At 36.5% G+C, this 9,649-nt stretch overlaps 1 pseudogene; it reads left to right on the top strand.

Annotated features, from left to right (window-relative positions):
* Positions 1-8,023: 8,023 nt before the first annotated feature.
* LOC147346467 (olfactory receptor 4A47-like) lies at positions 8,024-8,897 on the top strand (annotated as a pseudogene).
* Positions 8,898-9,649: the final 752 nt, after the last annotated feature.

The following is a 9,649-nucleotide window of genomic DNA, read 5'->3' as shown; positions in this document are numbered from 1 at the left end:
CCCATTTGTTTATTTTTGATTTTATTTCCGATCTTCTGGGAGGTGGGTCATAGAGGATCCTGCTGTGATGTATGTTGGAGGGTGTTTTGCCTATGTTCTCCTCTAGGAGTTTTATAGTTTCTGGTCTTACATTTAGAGATTTAATCCATTTTGAGTTTATTTTTGTGTATGGTGTTAGAAAGTGTTCTAGTTTCATTCTTTTACAAGTGGTTGACCAGTTTTCCCAGCACCACTTGTTAAAGAGATTGTCTTTAATCCATTGTATATTCTTGCCTCCTTTTTCAAAGATAAGGTGTCCATATGTGCGTGGATTTATCTCTGGGCTTTCTATTTTGTTCCATTGATCTATATTTCTGTCTTTGTGCCAGTACCATACTGTCTTGATGACTGTGGCTTTGTAGTAGAGCCTGAAGTCAGGTAGGTTGATTCCTCCAGTTCCATTCTTCTTTGTCAAGATAGCTTTGGCTATTCAAGGGGTTTTTTGTATTTCTATACGAATTGTGAAAGTATTTGTTCTAGCTCTGCGAAGAATACTGTTGGTAGCTTGATAGGGATTGCATTGAATCTATAAATTGCTTTGGGTAGTATTCTCATTTTCACTGTATTGATTCTTCCCATCCATGAACATGGTATATTTCTCCATATATTAGTGTCCTCTTTGATTTCTTTCACCAGTGTTTTATAGTTTTCTATATATAGGTCTTTAGTTTCTTTAGGTAGATATATTTATAAGTATTTTAATCTTTCCGTTGCAATGGTGAAGGAATTGTTTCCTTAATTTCTCTTTATGTTTTCTCATTATTAGTGTATAGGAATGCAAGGGATTTCTGTGTGTTGATTTTATATCCTGCAACTTTACTATAGTCATTGATTAGTTCTAGTAATTTTCTGGTGGAGTCTTTAGGGTTTTCTATGTAGAGGATCATGTCATCTGCAAACAGTGAGAGTTTTACTTCTTCTTTTCCAACTTAGATTCCTTTTATTTCTTTTTCTGCTCTGATTGCTGTGGCCAAAACTTCCAAAACTATGTTGAATAGTAATGGTGAAAGTGGGCACCCTTGTCTTGTTCCTGACTTTAGAGGAAATGCTTTCAATTTTTCACCATTGAGGATAATGTTTGCTGTGGGTTTGTCATATATAGCTTTTATTATGTTGAGGTATGTTCCTTCTATTCCTGCTTTCTGGAGAGTTTTTATCATAAATGGGTGTTGAATTTTGTCAAAGGCTTTCTCTGCATCTATTGAGATAATCATATGGGTTTTATTTTTCAATTTTCAGTGATTTATTTGCAGATATTGAAGAATTCTTGCATCCCTGGGATAAAGCCCATTGGTCATGGTGTATGATCTTTTTAATGTGTTGTTGGATTCTGATTGCTAGAATTTTGTTTAGGATTTTTGCATCTATGTTCATCAGCGATATTGGCCTGTAGTTTTCTTTTTTTTTTTGTGGGATCTTTGTCAGGTTTTGGTATTAGGGTGATAGTGGCCTCATAGAAAGAGTTTGGAAGTTTACCTTCCTCTGCAATTTTCTGGAAGAGTTTGAGCAGGATAGGTGTTAGCTCTTCTCTAAATTTTTGGTAGAATTCAGCTGTCAAGCCGTCTGGACCTGGGCTTTTGTTTGCTGGAAGATTTTTGATTAGAGTTTCAATTTCCATGCTTGTGATGGGTCTGTTAAGATTTTCTATTTCTTCCTGGTCGAGTTTTGGAAAGTTGTACTTTTCTAAGAATTTGTCCATTTCTTCCATGTTGTCCATTTTATTGGCATATAATTGTTGATAGCAGTGTCTTATGATCTTTTGTATTTCTGTGTTGTCTGTTGTGATCTCTCCATTTTCATTTCTAATTTTATTGATTTGATTTTTCTCCCTTTGTTTCTTGATGAGTCTGGCTAATAGTTTGTCAATTTTACTTATCCTTTCAAAGAACCAGCTTTTGACTTTGTTGATTTTTGCTATGGTCTCTTTTGTTTCTTTTGCATTTACTTCTGCTCTAATTTTTAAGATTTCTTTCCTTCTACTAACCCTGGGGTTCTTCATTTCTTCCTCAACACAGAGATGTCCTTTTCATTATAGGGGACTGGAATGCAAAAATAGGAAGTCAAGAAACATCTGGAGTAACAGGCAAATTTGGCCTTGGAGTACGGAATGAAGCAGGGGAAAGGCTAATAGAGATTTGCTAAGAGAATGCACTGTTATAGCAAACACCCTGTTCCAACAAGACAAGAGAAGACTCTACACATGGACATCACCAGATGGTCAATGCCGAAATCAGATTGATTATATTCTTTGCAGCCAAAGATAGAGAAGCTCTATACAGTCAGAAAAAAAAAAAAAAAAAAAAGACCAGGAGCTGACTGTGGCTCAGATCATGAACTCCTTATTGCCAAATTCAGACTGAAATTGAAGAAAGTAGGGCAAACCACTAGACCATACAGGTATGACCTAAATCAAATCCCTTATGATTATACAGTGGAAGTGAGAAATAGATTTAAGGGCCTAGATCTGATAGACAGAGTGCCTGATGAACTATGGAATGAGGTTCGTGACACTGTACAGGAGACAGGGATCAAGACCATCCACACGGAAAAGAAATGCAACAAGGAAAATGGCTGTCTGGGGAGGCCTTACCAATAGCTGTGAAAAGAAGAGAAGCGAAAAGCAAAGGAGAAAAGGAAAGATATAAGCATCTGAATTCAGAGTTCCAAAGAATAGCAAGAAGAGATAAGAAAGCCTTCCTCAGCCATCAATGCAAAGAAATAGAGGAAAACAACAGAATGGGAAAGACTAGAGATCTCTTCAATAAAATTAAATATACCAAGGGAACATTTATGCAAAGATGGGCTCGATAAAGGACAGAAATGGTATGGACCTAACAGAAGCAGAAGATATTAAGAAGAGGTGGCAAGAATACACAGAAGAACTGTACAAAAAAGAGCTTCATGACCAAGATAATCACAATGGTGTGATCATTCATCAGGAGCCAGACATCCTGGAATGTGAAGTCAAGAGGGCCTTAGAAAGCATCACTATGAACAAAGCTAGTGGAGGTGATGGAATTTCATTTGAGCTATTTCAAATCCTGAAAGATGATGCTGTGAAAGTGTTGCACTCAATATGCCAGCAAATTTGGAAAACTCAGCAGTGGCCACAGGACTGGAAAAGGTCAGTTTTCATTCCAGTTCCGAACAAAGGCAATGTCAAAGAATACTCAAACTACCACACAATTTCACTCATCTCACACGCTAGTAAAGTAATGCTCAAAATTTTCCAAACCACACTTCAGCAATACATGAACTGTGAACTTCCAGATGCTCACGCTGGTTTTAGAAAAGGTAGAGGAACCAGAGATCAAATTGCCAACATCTGCTGTATCATTGAAAAAGCAAGAGAGTTCCAGAAAAACATCTCTTTCTGCTTTATTGACTATGCCAAAGCCTTTGACTGTGTGGATCACAATAAACTGTGGAAAATTATGAAAGAGATGGGAACACCAGACCACCTGACCTGCCTCTTGAGAAACCTATATGGAGGTCAGGAAGCAACAGTTAGAACTGGACATGGAACAACAGACTGGTTCCAAATAGGAAAAGGAGTATGTGAAGGCTGTATATTGTCACCCTGCTTATTTAACTTATATGCAGAGTACATCATGAGAAACGCTGGACTGGAAGAAGCACAAGCTGTAATCAAGATCGCCAGGAAAAATATCAATAACCTCAGATATACAGATGACATCACTCTTATTGCAGAAAGTGAAAAGGAACTAAAAAGCCTCTTGATGAAAGTGAAAGAGGAGAATGAAAAAGTTGGCTTAAAGCTCAACATTCAGAAAACTAAGATAATGGCATCTGGTCCCATCAATTCATGGAAAATACATGGGGATACAGTGGAAAGAGTGTGAGACTATTTTGGGGGGCTCCAGAATCACTGCAGATGGTGATTGTAGCCATGAAATTAAAAGCCACATACTCCTTGGAAGGAAAGTTATGACCAACCTAGATAGCATATTGAAAAGCAGAGATATTATTTTGCCAACAAAGGTCTGTCTAGTCAAGACTATGGTTTTTCCAGTTATCATGTATGGATGTGAGAGTTAGACTGTGAAGAAAGCTGAGCACCAAAGAATTGATGCTTTTGAAATGTGGTGTTGGAGAAGACTCTTGAGAGTCCCTTGGACTGCAAGGACATCCAACCAGTTCATCCTAAAAGAGATCAGTCCTGGGTATTCATTTGAAGGACTGATGCTGAAGCTGAAAGTCCAATACTTTGGCCACCTCATGTGAAGTGTTGACTCATTGGAAAATACCCTGATGCTGGGAGGGATTGAGGGCAGGATGAGCAGGGGACAACAGAGGGTGAGATGGCTGGATGGCATCACTGACTCGATGGGCATGAGTTTGAGTGTACCCCAAGAGTTGGTGATGGACAGGGAGGCCTGGCATGCTGTAATTCATGGGGTCACAAGGAGTCGACATGACTGACTGAACTGAACTGAACTGAACTGAACTGATGACATACCCACAGCTCAGATCACAATTAACATTAAATGATTAAAAACTTTGTCTTTAAAATCTGGACCAAGATGTGAGTGCAACATTCTCACCACTACTTTGTAACATGTGCTTAGTTGCTCAGTCCTGTCCAATTCTTTTTGACCCTTTGGATGGTAGCCCACCAGGTTCCTCTATCCAGGGGATTTTTCAGGCAAGAAATATTGGAGAGGGTTTCATTTCCTTCTCCAGGGGATCTTCCTGACCCAGGGAATGAACCCATGTCTTCTGTGTCTCTTGTGTTGCAGACAGAATCTTTTCCCATTGAACCACAGGGAAAACCCCTTCTTTTGTAACATGGCACTGAAATAAAAATTCTCGTTAAATTTTTACATTTTTCTACTTACAGACCAGGTCATCTCTGAAGTTTGATAATTTTAGTTAATTTTGCTGTCTTTAACAATGCTTCTGATGGCAGCCAATCCCTATCTTTTCAATCTCAGCTTCAACATGACCTTTTAGGAAAGGTCTTTGCTGATTACATTACCCACAGTAGAATCCTCCCTCTTGTTTCTGTTGCAGTACTCTATTTCTTGTCTTATATGCACTAAATAAGACTAGAACTTCTTTATTAAAGTGTCTCCTATATTGTCCTACTACATCTTGGGGCTGGTACACTGGGATGGCCCAGAGGGATGGTACGGGGAGGGAGGAGGGAGGAGAGTTCAGGATGGGGAACATGTGTATACCTGTGGCGGATTCATGTTGATATACGGAAAAACCAATACAGTATTGTAAAGCTAAAAAAAAATAAATAAATAAGGAAAGGACAAAAAAATAATAATTTAAACTAAAAAAAAAAAAAAAGAATTTAAGATCCATGCAGGAAGGAAATTTTACATGCTATTTTCTCCTGTTTTATTAATTGCTGTGTCTTTACCCATAGCATAGTTTGTTTAAAATGTAGGTGTTCTACATTATTGGAGAAGGCAATGGCACCCCACTCCAGTACTCTTGCCTGGAAAATCCCATGGATGGAGGAGCCTGGTAAGCTGCAGTCCATGAGGTCGCTAAGAGTCAGACACGACTGAGCGACTTCACTTTCACTTTTCACTTTCATGCATTAGAGAAGGAAATGGCACCCCACTCCAGTGTTCTTGCCTGGAGAATCCCAGGGACGGGGGAGCCTGGTGGGCTGCTGTCTATGGGGTTGCACAGGGTCTGACATGACTAAAGTGACTTAGCAGCAGCAGCAGCAGCATTCTACATTAAAAGAAAGCTAATAATGGGATAAAATTAGTTATTATACCTGATTCAGTGATACAATTTTTATATACTTGATCAAACATCGAGGCAGTATAAATTGAGCTCTCAATAAAAAGAGAAAATTTTTTCTATAGCAAGAAGGGAAATACATGATGAATTAATCTTCACTGAAACAAAATGGTTGGGTCGATATTTTGTTGTTGACTGGCAATAATCTTAATATGGTTCTCAAACTTTTATTTTTCTTTCCATGTTTCATGTTTCTGACCCTAATTAATTATGTGATGTAGTCCAATAGTATCTTTACATATAGATGCATTTATAAAATTTAGTGGAAAATCCCAGTGAATTTAATTAAGAATCAGTCTTGGACACATTCCTAATTTAAGACAATGATAAATGTGGCTAGAAGGGATAAAAAGTCCAGTGTTCTTTGATCGTATTGAGGAAAAAAAGTCAATAGTCTTTGAAGAACTGATACAAATTTCTCAGGAAGATCCTAGACTTTAAGCAATATGTAAAAACAACAACAGCAGCAGCAACACAAGGAAGTCTCTCAAAATTGCAAGTCAACTAGTCTGGCTCCACTAACATGGTAGAATCAGATGGGGCTAAAGAATTAAGTGGTATTTTAAAAAAATTTTTTTTTTGAAGTTAATACGAAAACTAGTTACTTAAGACAAATTTCCTTGGAAATGGCTAGCTTCTATCTTTCTATGTAAAGCTAGGGTTTGCTTATCTTTTGGATCAATTTCCTTAATATGGTAAATTTTTGTTATTTTGTGTGCACTGTGGAATTTCTTTTAAACTATTTCTAATGCAGATAAAAATAGCATTTCAAATAATCTGAAAACTCCATGGGATAAATGACTGGATGAATAAAAAGAAAATGTTTCTTCATGTAATAATGCAGGCTTTCAATCTATGTTGTCATACTGGATACAAGAATTCCAGGATTTTATGAGTAACTTAAAAAGTCTTTCTTCAGATTATGAAAAAGCTTTCACAAGGTAAGAGTAGTAGTGAACAGTGGGAACCAGGTTCACCATTGTGTGACTTTTTTTACAATGTAAGAAACTAAACCATTTTGAAATATATCAAACTTAGGTTTCGATTCTAGTTTTATCACTTAAAAATGTGTGCCCTTGAGAAAATTAATGAGATATTATGAACCTCATTTTCATCAGTTATGGAAAGGTAATAAGTAATTACAGTACTGTTATTATAAATACTAATTATGATATATTAAATTATAAAAGCATGATTGGAATCTACTAAAACTATTTTGAGCAGTGGAGTGATATAATCAGAACAAGATGTAAAGAGTAATTTGAGCTGTTTCAGGAAATCAAGTTGTGGGAGGGCAGAATAAAAGTGGAAAGACATGGCAGAAAGCTAGTGCTGTGGGCTAGAAAGGAAATGGGGAGATAGGAAATGATCAAATTTGTGAAATGATATGAAAGTAGAGACAACAGGATTTGTTAAAGGAAGAAAGTTTTAATATGAATGCAAAAGTGGAGTGATGAGCACTGTGAGATATTTTGAAGGAGGTACCAAAAATGAGGAAAACCTTCAAAAAGTTTTGTTATATATACTAAATAGATATCCAAAGTTGGAGATATTGCTCATACATGTGTCAACTAAAGGGTGGAGGTAGAGGCTGGAGACACAACATTGGATAACATCAGCATTTATAGGGCAGGAAATGGAGACATCGAAGTACAGACACACAGAAAGACTTCTCAGTAAATTCTAACGCAATCCAGGACAGTGACCCTCTCTTCATAGACTCATCTACTCACAGGGAATATGCATATCAGTTTAACTAGTCTCAAGTATTATCCATATTGACTTTATGAATGGTATTTTAGAAATTTACATACAATTATCTTCCAATCCTTTCCTGTCCTTTAGCTTTCCCTTTAAAACTCAATAAGGCACTGCTATTCCTGGTAAGAATTCTCTGATTCCGGTTTAATTGTGATATTCTTACACTGTGATACTTAGCACTGTGTCAGTATTCTTATAGCACTTAAGAAACTGATCTGGAATTTTCTGATACTTATCATTGAGTGTAGGGAACTTAATCAACCAGGGTATTACAATGTTGTCTATGACCTACTGTACACAAATAGATATTCCATACACCTCTTTCATTTGAATGTATAAATAGAAAGCAAAATTTAAGTCTGTTTTAAAAGCTTTCCCACTTGTTTTCTAGGTAAACTGCTTCATAATATGTAAACTCAACTCCTGTCCAGAGTAGATGGAAACAAGGAACAATGTAACTTGCTTTGTCCTCCTGGGCCTCACACAGAATCCAAAGGAGCAGAAAGTCCTTTTTATTATGTTCTTGCTCTTCTACATTTTGACAGTGATGGGCAACCTGATCATTACTGTGACTGTAACTTTCAGTAATACCCTGAACTCACCAATGCATTTTTTTTTCTTGGTTGCTTATCATTTATGGATGTCACTTATTCCTCTTGTATTACAACCAGGTTGATATCAGACTTGTTCTTTGTGGAAAATATAATATCCTTTGAATACTGCATGATTCAGCTGTTTATACAGCACATTTTTGGTGGGTGAGAGGTCTTTCTTCTTTTAGCAATGGCCTATGACCTCTTTGTGGCCATCTGTAAGCCCTTGCATTATTTGGTGTCCATGAGACAGAGGGTGTGTGTTGTTCTGCTGGTGCTGTCCTGCACAGGAGGTTTTGTGCACTCAGTAATTCAACTTAGCACTATTTACAGGCTCCCATTCTGTGGCCCCAATGTCATTGATCACTTTAGGTGTGACATGTACCCCTTATTGAAACTCATCTGTACTGACACCTACGTCATTGGCTACTTAGCTGTGGCCAATGGAGGACTGATTTGCTTTATTGTGTTTCTGCTCTTACTTGTCTCCTATGGAGTCATCTTGCCCACTCTGAAGAACCTGAGTCAGGAATGGAGGAGGAAAGCCCTCTAGACATGTGGTTCCCTCATCACAGTGGTTGTCTGCTTTTTTGTTCCCTGTATTTTCATATATGCAAGACCCTTTACCACCTTCTCTATTGACAAATCACTAAGTGTGTTTTATAAAATCATAACCCCTATTTTGAATCCATTAATCTACAGTCTAAGAAATTCTGAGATGACAAATGATATGAAGACGCTCTGGAGAAAAAAAGGTAGATCAAGTATTAAATAAATGCATTATTCATCATGAAAAATTAACATTACAGCCAGTCCTTAGAATGTAAGTCTTCATGAATCTGATGTAAATTTTCTTTTTTTCTCAAACAATTAAGTTAATTATAATTAAAGAATGAACTATATGTTCATGCTCTCTGTGACAGTTTCCCTACTCAAATGTAAACTATATGATGGATGGCTTATCACTGGACCTAGAAAATCATATTAAGTAGTCAGTAAAGAACTTGTAATTAATTAGATAATAAAATTTTATAGAATTGCACTAATTTTTAAGTAATTTTTGTATTTACTTTCATATTCTTAGTTTGATTTTATATCAGAATCTTGTATCTTTTCTTATTATTCTGATTAAAATATTTATATGTAGGCTGTTCTCTGTATTCAGTTTCATTTGCTTTACTGATGAAATTTTAATGTCACATTTTAAGTTTTAAAATAAAAATTTAAAGTATGATGTATAATAAGAAACTTTAGAATTCATGAAAATGGAATAGTGCAAAATGAAATCCTATACTTGCCACACCAGAGTCTTCCATTCCTTTCAGATCTAGTCACTATACTACTCTAGTCACTCCTGAGATTCTTCAACAAATAATACTACAAATGGAAACATGATTTCATATATGTGTGTGTTCATGTCTCTGTGTATAAATTTTCTATTTTACTTCTGAGCCTCCAGAAGATCTTTA

The sequence above is a fragment of the Bos grunniens genome, chromosome 23, assembly GCF_055505025.1.
Source record: "Bos grunniens cultivar Pamir isolate PY7600 chromosome 23, Bosgru_T2T1.0, whole genome shotgun sequence".
Taxonomy (NCBI): domain Eukaryota; kingdom Metazoa; phylum Chordata; class Mammalia; order Artiodactyla; family Bovidae; genus Bos; species Bos grunniens.
Note: the sequence above shows the minus strand (reverse complement) of the source record. Positions and strands in the feature narration are given on the sequence as shown.